General features: G+C 37.7%; 1 long non-coding RNA gene across 1 annotated transcript; it reads left to right on the top strand.

Annotated features, from left to right (window-relative positions):
• Positions 1-6,626: 6,626 nt before the first annotated feature.
• On the top strand, positions 6,627-8,455 carry LOC113301370. Its single transcript, XR_003336253.1, has 3 exons — positions 6,627-7,376; positions 7,511-7,721; positions 7,847-8,455. It is a non-coding gene; the product is annotated as an uncharacterized LOC113301370 (long non-coding RNA).
• Positions 8,456-11,433: the final 2,978 nt, after the last annotated feature.

The raw sequence follows: 11,433 nt of genomic DNA, 5'->3' as shown, positions 1-11,433 counted from the left end.
TTTCTTTACACGTAACTAATGAGGTTCCCTTACCTTCTATTGTGCAGGCACCTAAGATAGAATTGAAGCCTCTTCCCAGTCACTTGAAGTATGCTTACTTGGGTGATAAAGAGGAGCATCCGGTGATTATTGCAAAGAATCTCACTGTCATACAAGAAGAACGTCTACTTCGGGTTCTGAAAGAGCACAAAACGGCCATTGGGTGGACTATTGCTGACATCAAAGGCATCAGTCCATCAATGTGCATGCATAGAATCCTTATGAAGACGATAGCAAGCCGGTACATGATGCTCAGCGTAGGCTTAACCCCACAATGATGGAGGTCATGAAGAAAGAGATCCTCAAATTACTAAGTGTGGGGGTAATTTATCCAATTTCTGACAGCAAATGGGTTAGTCCGGCACAAGTGGTGCCTAAGAAATCGGGTGTCACTGTTGTTAGAAATCAAGATGATGAACTTGTTCCTACAAGAGTTCAAACAGGATGGAAAGTGTGCACAGACTACCGAAAGCTTAATGCCGCAACAAGAAAGGATCACTTTCCTTTGCCTTTCATTTATCAAATGCTAGAAAGGTTAGCGGGACATTCGCATTATTGCTTTTTGGACGGTTATTCGGGGTACAATCAGATTGTTATTGCACCGGAGGATCAAGAGAAGACCACTTTTACTTGTCCTTTTGGTACGTTTGCCTATAGACGGATGCCGTTTGGTCTCTGCAATGCGCCTGCCACTTTTCAGAGATGTATGGTCAGTATATTTTCTGATTATGTGGAAAACATCATTGAGGTATTTATGGACGATTTTAGTGTTTATGGTGATTCATTTGATATTTGTTTAAATAATCTTGAACTTGTGCTTAAAAGATGCATAGACACTAATTTGGTTTTAAACTGGGTGGAATTGTACTTGGACACACCGTGTCCTCTCAAGGGCTCGAGGTAGACAAGGCAAAGATAGACCTGATTAGGAACTTACAATATCCCACTTCCGTGAGGGAAATTCGCTCGTTTCTTGGTCATGCAGGTTTTTATAGGAGGTTTATCAAAGATTTCTCCAAAATATCAATGCCGATGTGCAAATTGTTGCAAAAGGATGTTGCCTTTAACTTCGACCAGGAATACAAGGATGCCTTTAATAAATTGAAGGAATTGTTGACTACTGCACCAATTATCAAGTCACTTGACTGGAGTTTGCCGTTCGAGTTAATGTGTGATGCAAGTGATTATGCAGTCGGAGCTGTTTTGGGTCAAAAAGTAGACAAGAGGTCACATGGGATTTATTATGCATCAAGGACCCTAAATGATACTCAAATCAACTATTCCACTACTGAGAAAGAGTTGCTGGCTATAGTATTTGCAATAGAAAAATTTGGAGCTTATTCGGTGGGTACCAAAGTGATTGTATATTCTGATCATGCAGCACTACGGTACCTATTAAAAAAAATAAGGAGGCTAAGCCAAGACTCATAAGTTGGATTCTTTTGCTGCAAGAATTCTATATGGAAATCAGAGATAATAAAGGTGTTGAGAATACATTTGCTGATTATCTTAGTAGACTTGTTGTTTCCGAAGAAGAACTCCCATTACAGGATCGTTTTCCAGACGAACAACTTTTCTCGATTAAAGAATCAACACCTTGGTACGCTAATATAGTGAACTATTTGGTTACAAGGAAAGTACCTAGTACAATGTCTACTTTTCAAAAGCTTAAGCTTAAGAAGATAGCCAAGCAGTATGTGTGGGATGAGCCCTACTTGTGGAAATATGGTTCTGATCAAATAATCAGCAGGTGCTTACCTAACTCTGAATTCCAATCCATCCTTACTTTTTGCCATACTTATGCATGTGGTGGTCATTTTGGTTCCAAAAGAACCGCTCTCAAAGTCCTTGAGAGTGGATTTTATTGGCCTACCTTATATTTTTTGCAAGTCTTGTGATAGATGTCAACGAACGGGCAATATAGGTGATCGAAATCAAATGCTACTCAATCCTATTCTTATTGTCGAGATTTCTGATGTGTGGGGCATTGATTTTATGGGTCCTTTTGTTAATTCAAATGGAAATTTTATATACTTGTTGTTGTGGATTATGTTTCAAAATGGGTGGAAGCTAAAGCCACCCCTACTAATGATTCTCAAGTTGTTTGTGAGTTTGTGAAGGAATATATTTTTTCTAGACATAGTACACCAAGAGTGGTTATCAGTGATGGAGGTTCTCACTTCAAGAAATCCTTCCATGCTCTTCTCAAGAAGTACAACATAAATCACAAGGTCGGTACGCCATATCACCCACAAACTAGTGGGCAAGCTGAAATTTCAAATCGTGAGATCAAGTCCATCTTGGAGAAAACCGTTAACACAACACGGAAAGATTGGAGTTATAGACTCAACGATGCACTTTGGGCGTAAAAAACACCGATTGGTATGTCTCCATATCGGTTGGTGTATGGAAAAGTTTGTCATCTTCCGGTCGAACTTGAACATAAGGCTTATTGGGCGATAAAAGTGTGCAACATGGATTATGACAATACGGGGAAGCAAAGGAAGTTACAACTTAATGATCTAGAGGAGATACGTAATGATGATTACGAGAGTGCCCGGATTTACAAGGAGAAGACTAAACCTTTCCATGACAATATGATTTCTAGAAATAGTTTTGTTGTGGGCCAAAAAGTTCTTCTATTTAATTCTCGTCTTAAGTTATTTCCCGGTAAGCTAAGGTCACGTCGGAGTGGACCTTTTGTTGTTACTAATGTTTTTCCTTATGGTGCCGTTGAAGTTACTAGTCTCACGAAAGGGACGATATTCAAAGTAAACGGCCATAGATTAAAGACATATTACGAAAACTTCCTTATGGAGAATGTGGACGTGATTGAGCTTCGTGATGTACTCCCTCTGGAGGAGTAGTTTGGAGAATGCCACGTCGGGATGAGGACGTAAAACTAAGCGCTAAATTGGAGGCAACCCATAGGTTTTGTATCTTAAACCCTTTTATTTTTTGTTTTTATTGTTTTCATATCATATTTGCATCCCCATGTTTAATTTCATTGAGTCCGGAATCTATTTTAGAAGAGAATTATGACGAATGCCTTTTCATCAGAAAAATTCAGACTGCGTGTAGTTCAGTCCAGAGACCATAACTGTCAGACCGTTTGTTGTTCCCTTTTGACACTGTGTAGAAAACACGTAGATGAACAACTTTTGTGAAATGGAGTTTTTCCAAATTCCTTACCAATTTGTACAGTTTTTGCGTTTTATCTGCTGTTACGTCAGATTTTAGAATTTTCGGTTTTACACATTGAGGACAATGTGAAGTTTAAGTGTGGGGGAGTATTTTGCATAAATATTTTTCACTTTTTTTCATAAAACCTTAAACTTGTAGAGATTTTAGAGTCACTAGCATACTTCTATGTGTGTTTACATAGAGAATTCTAACTGACATAACTGAACTTGGAAGTGTTAGGGAACTACGTTGGGTTTCTTGCTTGTTAGAATGTTAAATAATGGATTTAATCATGACGATGATGCAAATTTGGAGAAGGGAGAAATTCACTATTAGAGTTGCTGATCAATCATTAGTGGAGACTACCTATTTTCAAATCAACAGAGGCACCAGACCAGATTTTCTTTGTAACTGACTAAAGAGCTTTCTTTTGAGTGTGTGTCACCATACGTTAATTCCGGGTAGAATGGTGAGCTACCCAACCTCCTACCAATAGAAGCACTACTCTTTGATCTCTTGAGTGCTTATGTTTTAAATCATGAGGGTGACGTCTATGGACGAAAACCACCTTCTTGTAGTTTGATTTGCAGTTAGCACCATTCTCTCTCTCACCAACAACAGATCCATAGAAACACCATCATCATCAACAAGTGGAGCGACATCAAAATCTACAAGGAAAGTTGAAGACGTTTAAGGTTTACAAGCAACAATTCAAGGAAGAGCGAAATTTTATAATCAAGTAAAGAAACATAAAATGAGCGGATTTTTATATATATGTTGAAGACTTACACATAAGGAGCGTAATTTATATCCAATTATGAAGATTTATTTACAAGAGCGAAGAAAATCAAAAGATGAGAGTTATTGAAGTTTATGATACGAAGACAATACAAGTTCTGAAGAACAAAGTGGTAAAGTACTTCTTTCATGGCCATGTTAATTTTAATTTTGTTATTATTTGTGTAGTTGCAATCTTTTTGTTCAAAAGAAAAAAGAAAAAAAATACAAAAAAAAGAATTTTTTTTTTTTTTTTTTTGCATTTAGGTTGTTATTTGTTCAGTAAGGCCATGGGAAAGAAAAATCTATAAGGAATTTTCAATCAACAAGGAAATTGAAGAGAAAGAGTTACAAATTGTCAGAGTTCTACGAAGTTCAAGAATTTATCATCAGCAGTGACCGAAGACGAAGACCAAGAAGATGAAGAAGATGAGCCAATCGAAGACGTTTCTATTGGATGCTGTGAGAGTGGTGCTTTCATCATTGAAACCGGATGTGAAGGTGGTAAGTACTCTCATCCTTGATATAATGGTTGACTTCCTTTCTTAGAGATCATCAGAAAATATCTTTTATTTCCCATGATTTTGTGGGGTCTCCAGAAATAATTCGGAAGGTTATCTTCCCACCGTTCAACGTGTGTAGGATTCTCTCTTCATTCCTACCTTCACACATGTGAGACCCATAAAAAAGCCGTCTTATTGAGTGCAATTATCATAAAATCCTTTTAAGTGAGGCAGAAGTCGAGGCGAAATGCTTATTAATCGCTCTCAAACATGCGTCCTCTCGTTATGGTGTGGTTATTTCTCACTCAACATTTAAGAATGAGAATATGTTCTTTGGAATTTCTAACTTCTTATTACTAGCATGCAGAAACTCTATGTCCTCATAGCTCTTTGGCTGGTTGGGAGGCTGGAACGGTTTGAAGTTGGAGTAGGTTTTGTGGGTATACCTTTCATAAGCCCTCACGAGACTATAACTCGTTTACTAGGGACACCTAGGGGTTTAAAGGACTGTTGCACATGCTAAGTGCAACCGTATCCTCGACGACAAGGAGTTGTTGTATTTAAGTTAGATACTTTGCTCGAGAACTAGCAAAAACCAAGTGTGGGGGAATTTGTTAAGTGCATATTTTGCATATATCTAGTGTCGAATCCATGCTAGTAATTGCTATTTTCTTGTAAATTATTGTATATTACTCTTGTTTTCTTTTATTTATGTTTTGCTAGGTGAATCATCCAAAGAAGTCAATTTACACTTAATTGTGCAAAGAAATAAGTTAGCTACAAGCGGAGAAGGATCAAAGACCAAGTGGAAATCATTCGAATCTAAGGATGCTTGCTATCATCTTGAAGAGGGCGAAATGGTAAGTGTCGCTGTATTGGCAGCGATAGATGGAGGAAGGCAGCGAAACAAGATAGAGCTCGAGTCTGCCAGCGATAGATGGAGGTTGGCAGTGAAACATACAGGAAGAAAGTGTCGCTGTATTGGCAGTGATAATGGGATGAATGGAAGTGATGATCGGGATGGATGGTTTCCTTGAGGTGATAATGCTGCTGACTGAAGAATGGAGAGTGCTGGTGATGAGGTGCAGATCGTGGTGATAACCCAGTGTAACGATCTTGGCAGACGTTAGCAGTGGCAGTTGATCGGGATGGATCACTTGGAGCTGTGAGTTCAGGTCGATACGATCAGCAACAGAGAAGGTGATGAGTTGGTTCGATTGCTTCCAGTGAAGCTTTGGCTCGACAGGAAGGAAGATTCAGATGGGAGATGGTCACTGCGAGTTTGGTTTGCTGCTGTCATTAATGGTGAAGCTGGAGATGGATATGGTGTTAATGATCACGAGAATGGCATGAAGATGTCCGGTGACTGCTCTTGATGGCAGTTGAGCTCGAAAAGAAAATATGGAAGGAGCTGTTATACGGACTGAAGTTTGGAGTTGGGTTCTGCTGTGGTTGTCGTGAATATGAAGGAGATGGCCTGAATTGTGTGGTTGCTTCCATTCTCGATGGGTTATGAGGAATGATGGTAATGGTTTGGTCTGTACTGGCAGTGGTGATCATGATGATAGCAGCAGGCGATGGGTTCAGTTCAGCTCGAGTTTGAAAACAGAAAATGGTGTTGTCTCGGGATGAAGATCAAGAAAGGAAAGAAATAGATAAAAGCCACAGGAGTTATTACGGCTAGAAAGTCTTACCCGTCGAGAATGAAAAGAAAAGAGCAAAAGTTTCAGGAGAGTTTGCGTATGGGAAAACCCAACCGTGTTTGAAAAGAAAATTTTGAGAAAAGATACAGGAGAACACACGGATGGAATAATCTGGCCGTAACGAGGGAAGAAGAATAGGGTGTCAGTTCCGGAAGACTGACAAGCCAAATGAAATTGAGAGTTGATTTCGGCTGGACTATTTGTTGTTCATATCCGAGCCCATGAAGACTGTGTGGCCGTGAGTTTGGTTATTCCACACGAGTTTGGCTAGCTTTTGGTGGAATTTTGGCAAGTTTAACATCTTGTTTCGACCGGGATTTGGAGAAGTGAAAACTACAGACAAACCCATTTTTTCAGATTTTCTCCACTGAAAAACCCACGCCCAGTAAAACTCATGCTCGCATCCATTTTCTATGAAAAAATTTCTCCCAAACCCATAGTTTACAAAATTAGGTTTCTGTCTTTCTTATTTTTTTTTTCTTCTTCTTCTTCTTTAATTCATTTTCTTCTTCCTCTCCGTTCTACTGTGTGTTCCCGATGAGCAAAATTATCCATCGGGAAAATCCTAAAAATCAAATCAGTGAATATGAATTGTTGTTGGTGACTGAGCAATTGAGAAGAATTTGTTATTGGGTTTCTGTTGCAATTACCAGTTCTTGAGCAATTGAGAAGAAACTAAACAGTGGAGAAGACAAAGTCTTCAGGATTTGGCTAAGGAGCTCTTCATGATCCAGGTAAGGAGTTAATCTTTCCTTCGTATAATTATCTCCTCAATCTCTCTATCTATCTACCCTCCCTTCACAGCAGAAGAACTCTATTCGATTTGAAAATTAGGGCACATTTTGTTTGCTTTGTGTTTGTAAAGTTCGTGGTTCTTATCGAAATTGACCCAAAGTTTCTCTACATGTTTGTTTGCCAATTAAGTTCTCGGTTCAAAACTTGAGTCAAATGATTGAGAAATGTTTCATTTTTTATCAGAAATTTTTAGATGCAATTTGTTTGATATATACATCTTCCAAACTGATCTTATTTTGATCGAATTGATGGATATCATTTAGTAATTCGGTTTACTGTGTTAATTTTTGTTTCATATAATTTTTTTGAGCAAGAGGAGGAAAACGAGATGGGATTTACACGGAAGAATTCTGGCTACTAAATGATGGCTTTGCTGGTAATTGAGTGATAAGTCTACTTACCGGATTACCTAGTGATTGTGTTTGTGATTTATTGTTGCTGTATTTGTTTTGTATTTTACGGTGCACTGTGCAATCACTAATTTTGAAGTTTTGACAATTGAATTCGCAGAATGCTGAAGATAATGAGTATCCGGATGGGGTGCAACCATCTTAGAATTTGTGATGACTTCTACTGACATAATAACCAATGTTGCTCCTGCAACTCTTTTAGAATGCAACAATGAAAAAGGATTTTCATCAAAAAAACATTGATTCAATCTTCATTGTGGGGCGTTCTACTAAAAAGGGTCATAGAGGATGCGGTTACATTGGAGAGAAAGGTAAGTCTATCTCTAGTATATTGCTTTTGTTTAAATTACGGGGTTCGGATTTTTCGTGTCAACAATGAGCAAAGCCATTTTAGTGCTGACATTAGTATATTAAGGGGTTAGCGGTGTTTTTTCAGGAGTTAATTGGGGAGAGGAAGTTTGGTTTGAGATTGGGTTCAGGTTTGGTGAAAGTCAGTGGAAATAGGCATGTTACTGCCAAGGTTTCGAAGTGGTCTCAGTTGAGAGCAACAAACAAATTTGTAGCTGCGATTGCACTATTTTCTTGCCTGTTGTAGCCACTGCTCGACGACTGTCTAGGAGGGGTATTACACAATGGCCAATGGATGTTTTTGATAACCACATGAAGAGAAGATATGTGCATAGATTGGTTAGCTTTGGGTCTGTTTGTGCCGATAAGCCAGCCAAGAAAAGGTAGCTTTGGCCGTTTTTTTATGCGAAAAGGTTGCAGAAATAACAATCTGGTGGCACTAGTTTCGGATGCCGGATGTTGAAATTAAAACTGGGAATCCAAAAGCTTCAATGAATCATGAAGTGGTACAAGTCAGAAGATAAAATTGGCGGCGGGATATACGAGTTTCCAGTCACGCTTTTGATCAAATTGCAATTTACTTGGATAGAACTTGAACTCAATTGCAAATAGTGGAATTTGTTTTACATTAGGAAAGTATGTTAGTATTTGTATATTTGAATAATATGTTATGAGCTATGGAATTGGTTGCATAACCTGTTATGCATCTACAAAATTTGTTGCATAACTTGTTATGCAGTCCAGAAAACCGTTGCATAGCACGTTATGCATCAACTTTTTCGTCACTATTGAAACCAACAAAACCAAAGACTGCATAACTTGTCATGCACCTACAAAAATATCTGCACAACATGTTATGCAGTCGTGAAAATTGATGCATAACCTGTTATGCATCCGAAAATATGGCTGCATAATGCATTATGCATCGAGAAATTTGTTGCACAATCTTTTATGCATCGATAAAATAGATGCATAACCTGTTATGCATCCGAAAATATGTTTGCATAATGCATTATGCATCAATTTTTTATGTACGCACTAAAATCAACCAAAACAATGGCTACATAACTTGTTATAGATGCATAACTTTGTTATGCAGATGCATAATTTGTTATGCAGTTGAGAAAATGGTTGCATAATTCGTTATGCGTCTGTAGAATGTGTTATGCATCTTTTTTGGTGGCTGCATAATGGTTATGTAGTCAGTTTTCGAAATTTTGCCTAAAATGATGATCACCTCCGATTTTTTCGTGAAAAACATTTTTTTTATTTTTGTTTGTACTCGTTGCGTAGCTCTCTTAAAAAGATTTCCAACGATATAAAATTTGTAAAATTCCAAGGCGCGGATTTTTAGATATGCTATATCCAAGTTGCGTTACCAATTATACCCCTGATGCATAACCCATCATGCGGATGCATAATCCGTCATGCATACATTTTTAATAATTTCATATAATTATGGGTGTCAAGGTACCTAAAATTAATTGTGGGCCTTAGAATGAGAATTTTTTTTTTGGTCTCCCCCTAATTTCCCCTTTGGAGAAAGGGCGCACCTACAACTTGGGTACTCTATAAGAAACCCTTCTAATATTCTTGGAGATATCTTTTAATTATTTATCAAGCTTTTGGAGAGAAGAACACAAGAGGAGAAACGTAGGGTTTTGGAGCTATTTTCATCACCGTAATTATTTCTCTTACTTTTATCATATGTATCTCATGGGTTTCACTAATCCCATGAGTAGCTAAACTTCTTAGTGATTGGGGATAAATTCTAATTTCTAATATATGATTCAATTTAGTATATAAATCTATTTTAACTCTTCACATGGTTATTGATTATTTTTACTATAAATAGTATTATGATTGATTGATAAATTGTTTAGGTGGACAACTGAACTAGTTTATTAGTTAACCTAATGCTAGTAGAGAATTAGGATATCCGTAATTGTTGAATAATTCTCTACACGAGTAGAAATTGTGAAACCTTGCAGAGGGATTCCGTGGAGCAATCGCAAGTAGAAACAACACTAGAAAGTGAACCTTGCGCTAAGAGTTCAACTACTAGGATTGACCTAAATTCACAAAATATAAAGCATTCGACCAAATTACAGTTAGAGTGCGCTACTTCTAGGTGGTTTATAGAATAGAATCTGGCATTCGAGCACTTCGGTGTCCAGTGACTTAAGGAATTTTGAGGATAGCACTGCGCTAGCTGTTTTCCTACGGTTGATAATAATCTGTGAATGATAAAGAATAAATGAATATGATACTTTGATGACTATTTAGTAACGAAGAAGTATTCCCTGATCATATTTCTCTCCATTGCTTGCAACTCAATTTCAATTGCTTTATTTACTTTGTTTACAATCTAAAACAAAATCCCTCCATTTATGACCTTTATGACAACTAAACTCCCTGCTCTTCGTGGGAAAGATCCTTACTTCCATTATATTACCATTTAATTGTGTGGAAATAAGTGATTTAATTTGATTGCACTCATGACACGCATCAATGGCATATTTGATGGCGGAGATGAGAAGGGCCTTCAAGGCTGTTACAAACCAATTTGTCGGGAATTTCACCCTACTCCAGGTAATTTTGTTTTTAAACTTATGTTCTTATGTATATTGTTCACATGTACCCTTATTATGAACTTAAAAACAAAGTTTACTGCTTCTTATATATATATATATTGTTCACATGTACCCAAACCCAATCCTGAAGAATATGTTGATGACGGTGGTAAATCGAAATCAAAAGCGCAACAAGTGCCTGAAGAGTCTGTTGGTGAGGAGGAAATAACAAATTTGATGCGGTAAGTGATGTCTATGTTGAATTGAAGTATTTTTAGGGTTTATCCCATACTAGAAAACACAAATTGAAACTTGCTTGATTAGTCTTTCTAGTACACTAAAATAAAATTTTGAAATTGCAATTTAGTCAATTGAAATTGAGTTGCATGTTTGTTTCGCGGTAGAATTCAATTTAAAAACCATGCCAGATTATATATCTTGTATCTCTCTTTTATTGCATGAAACTGCCGGCATATAAATTTAATTGCATACTATGCCGGTTTTCTGTGCCGGTTTTGTATATTTAATCAATGTCATGCCGTCTTTATTTGCTTCTTCTGTTAAAAACTATGTACCAAAATTCCACCACTTCCGGCATAGGATATCTCTATTTTACCATATCGGCACCACCGCCGGAAATGTCGATATGTTTACTAACCATGCCGGTTTTCATTCCCTTAATTTGTATAAAATTCAAGAAAACTGGCATTGGATTTTAATCATTTAGTACACCGGCACAACTGCAGGTACTGACTGTATGTTTAATATACATGTCGGCTTCCTGTTTATAACTCAGTTTACATATTGGGACGTAGGTATAGAGCATCACAAATGACGAAAGGAAAGGGCAAAGCTGTTGAAGAAGTAAAATCTAAGTCTTCTCGTGCTCGACGTAGTCGTTCTGATCCAGATCGTGCTAAGGTCATCATTCGGGAGCGTACATGGGCAACAAGCAGTGATGATGATGATGAGTGGCAAAAATTTCCTAAACCGGACCGAGTAGGTGGCTCATCCTCAGAAGAAGGTGGCTCATTCTCACAAGAAGGTGGCTTAGGACGACCTGATTTCGGAGATGAATCCCTAAGAGAAAGTAAAAAGGACC

Source organism: Papaver somniferum, chromosome 8, assembly GCF_003573695.1.
Source record: "Papaver somniferum cultivar HN1 chromosome 8, ASM357369v1, whole genome shotgun sequence".
NCBI classification, from domain to species: domain Eukaryota; kingdom Viridiplantae; phylum Streptophyta; class Magnoliopsida; order Ranunculales; family Papaveraceae; genus Papaver; species Papaver somniferum.
The sequence above is the reverse complement of the archived record's forward strand: the minus strand, read 5'-3'. Positions and strand labels throughout refer to the sequence as shown.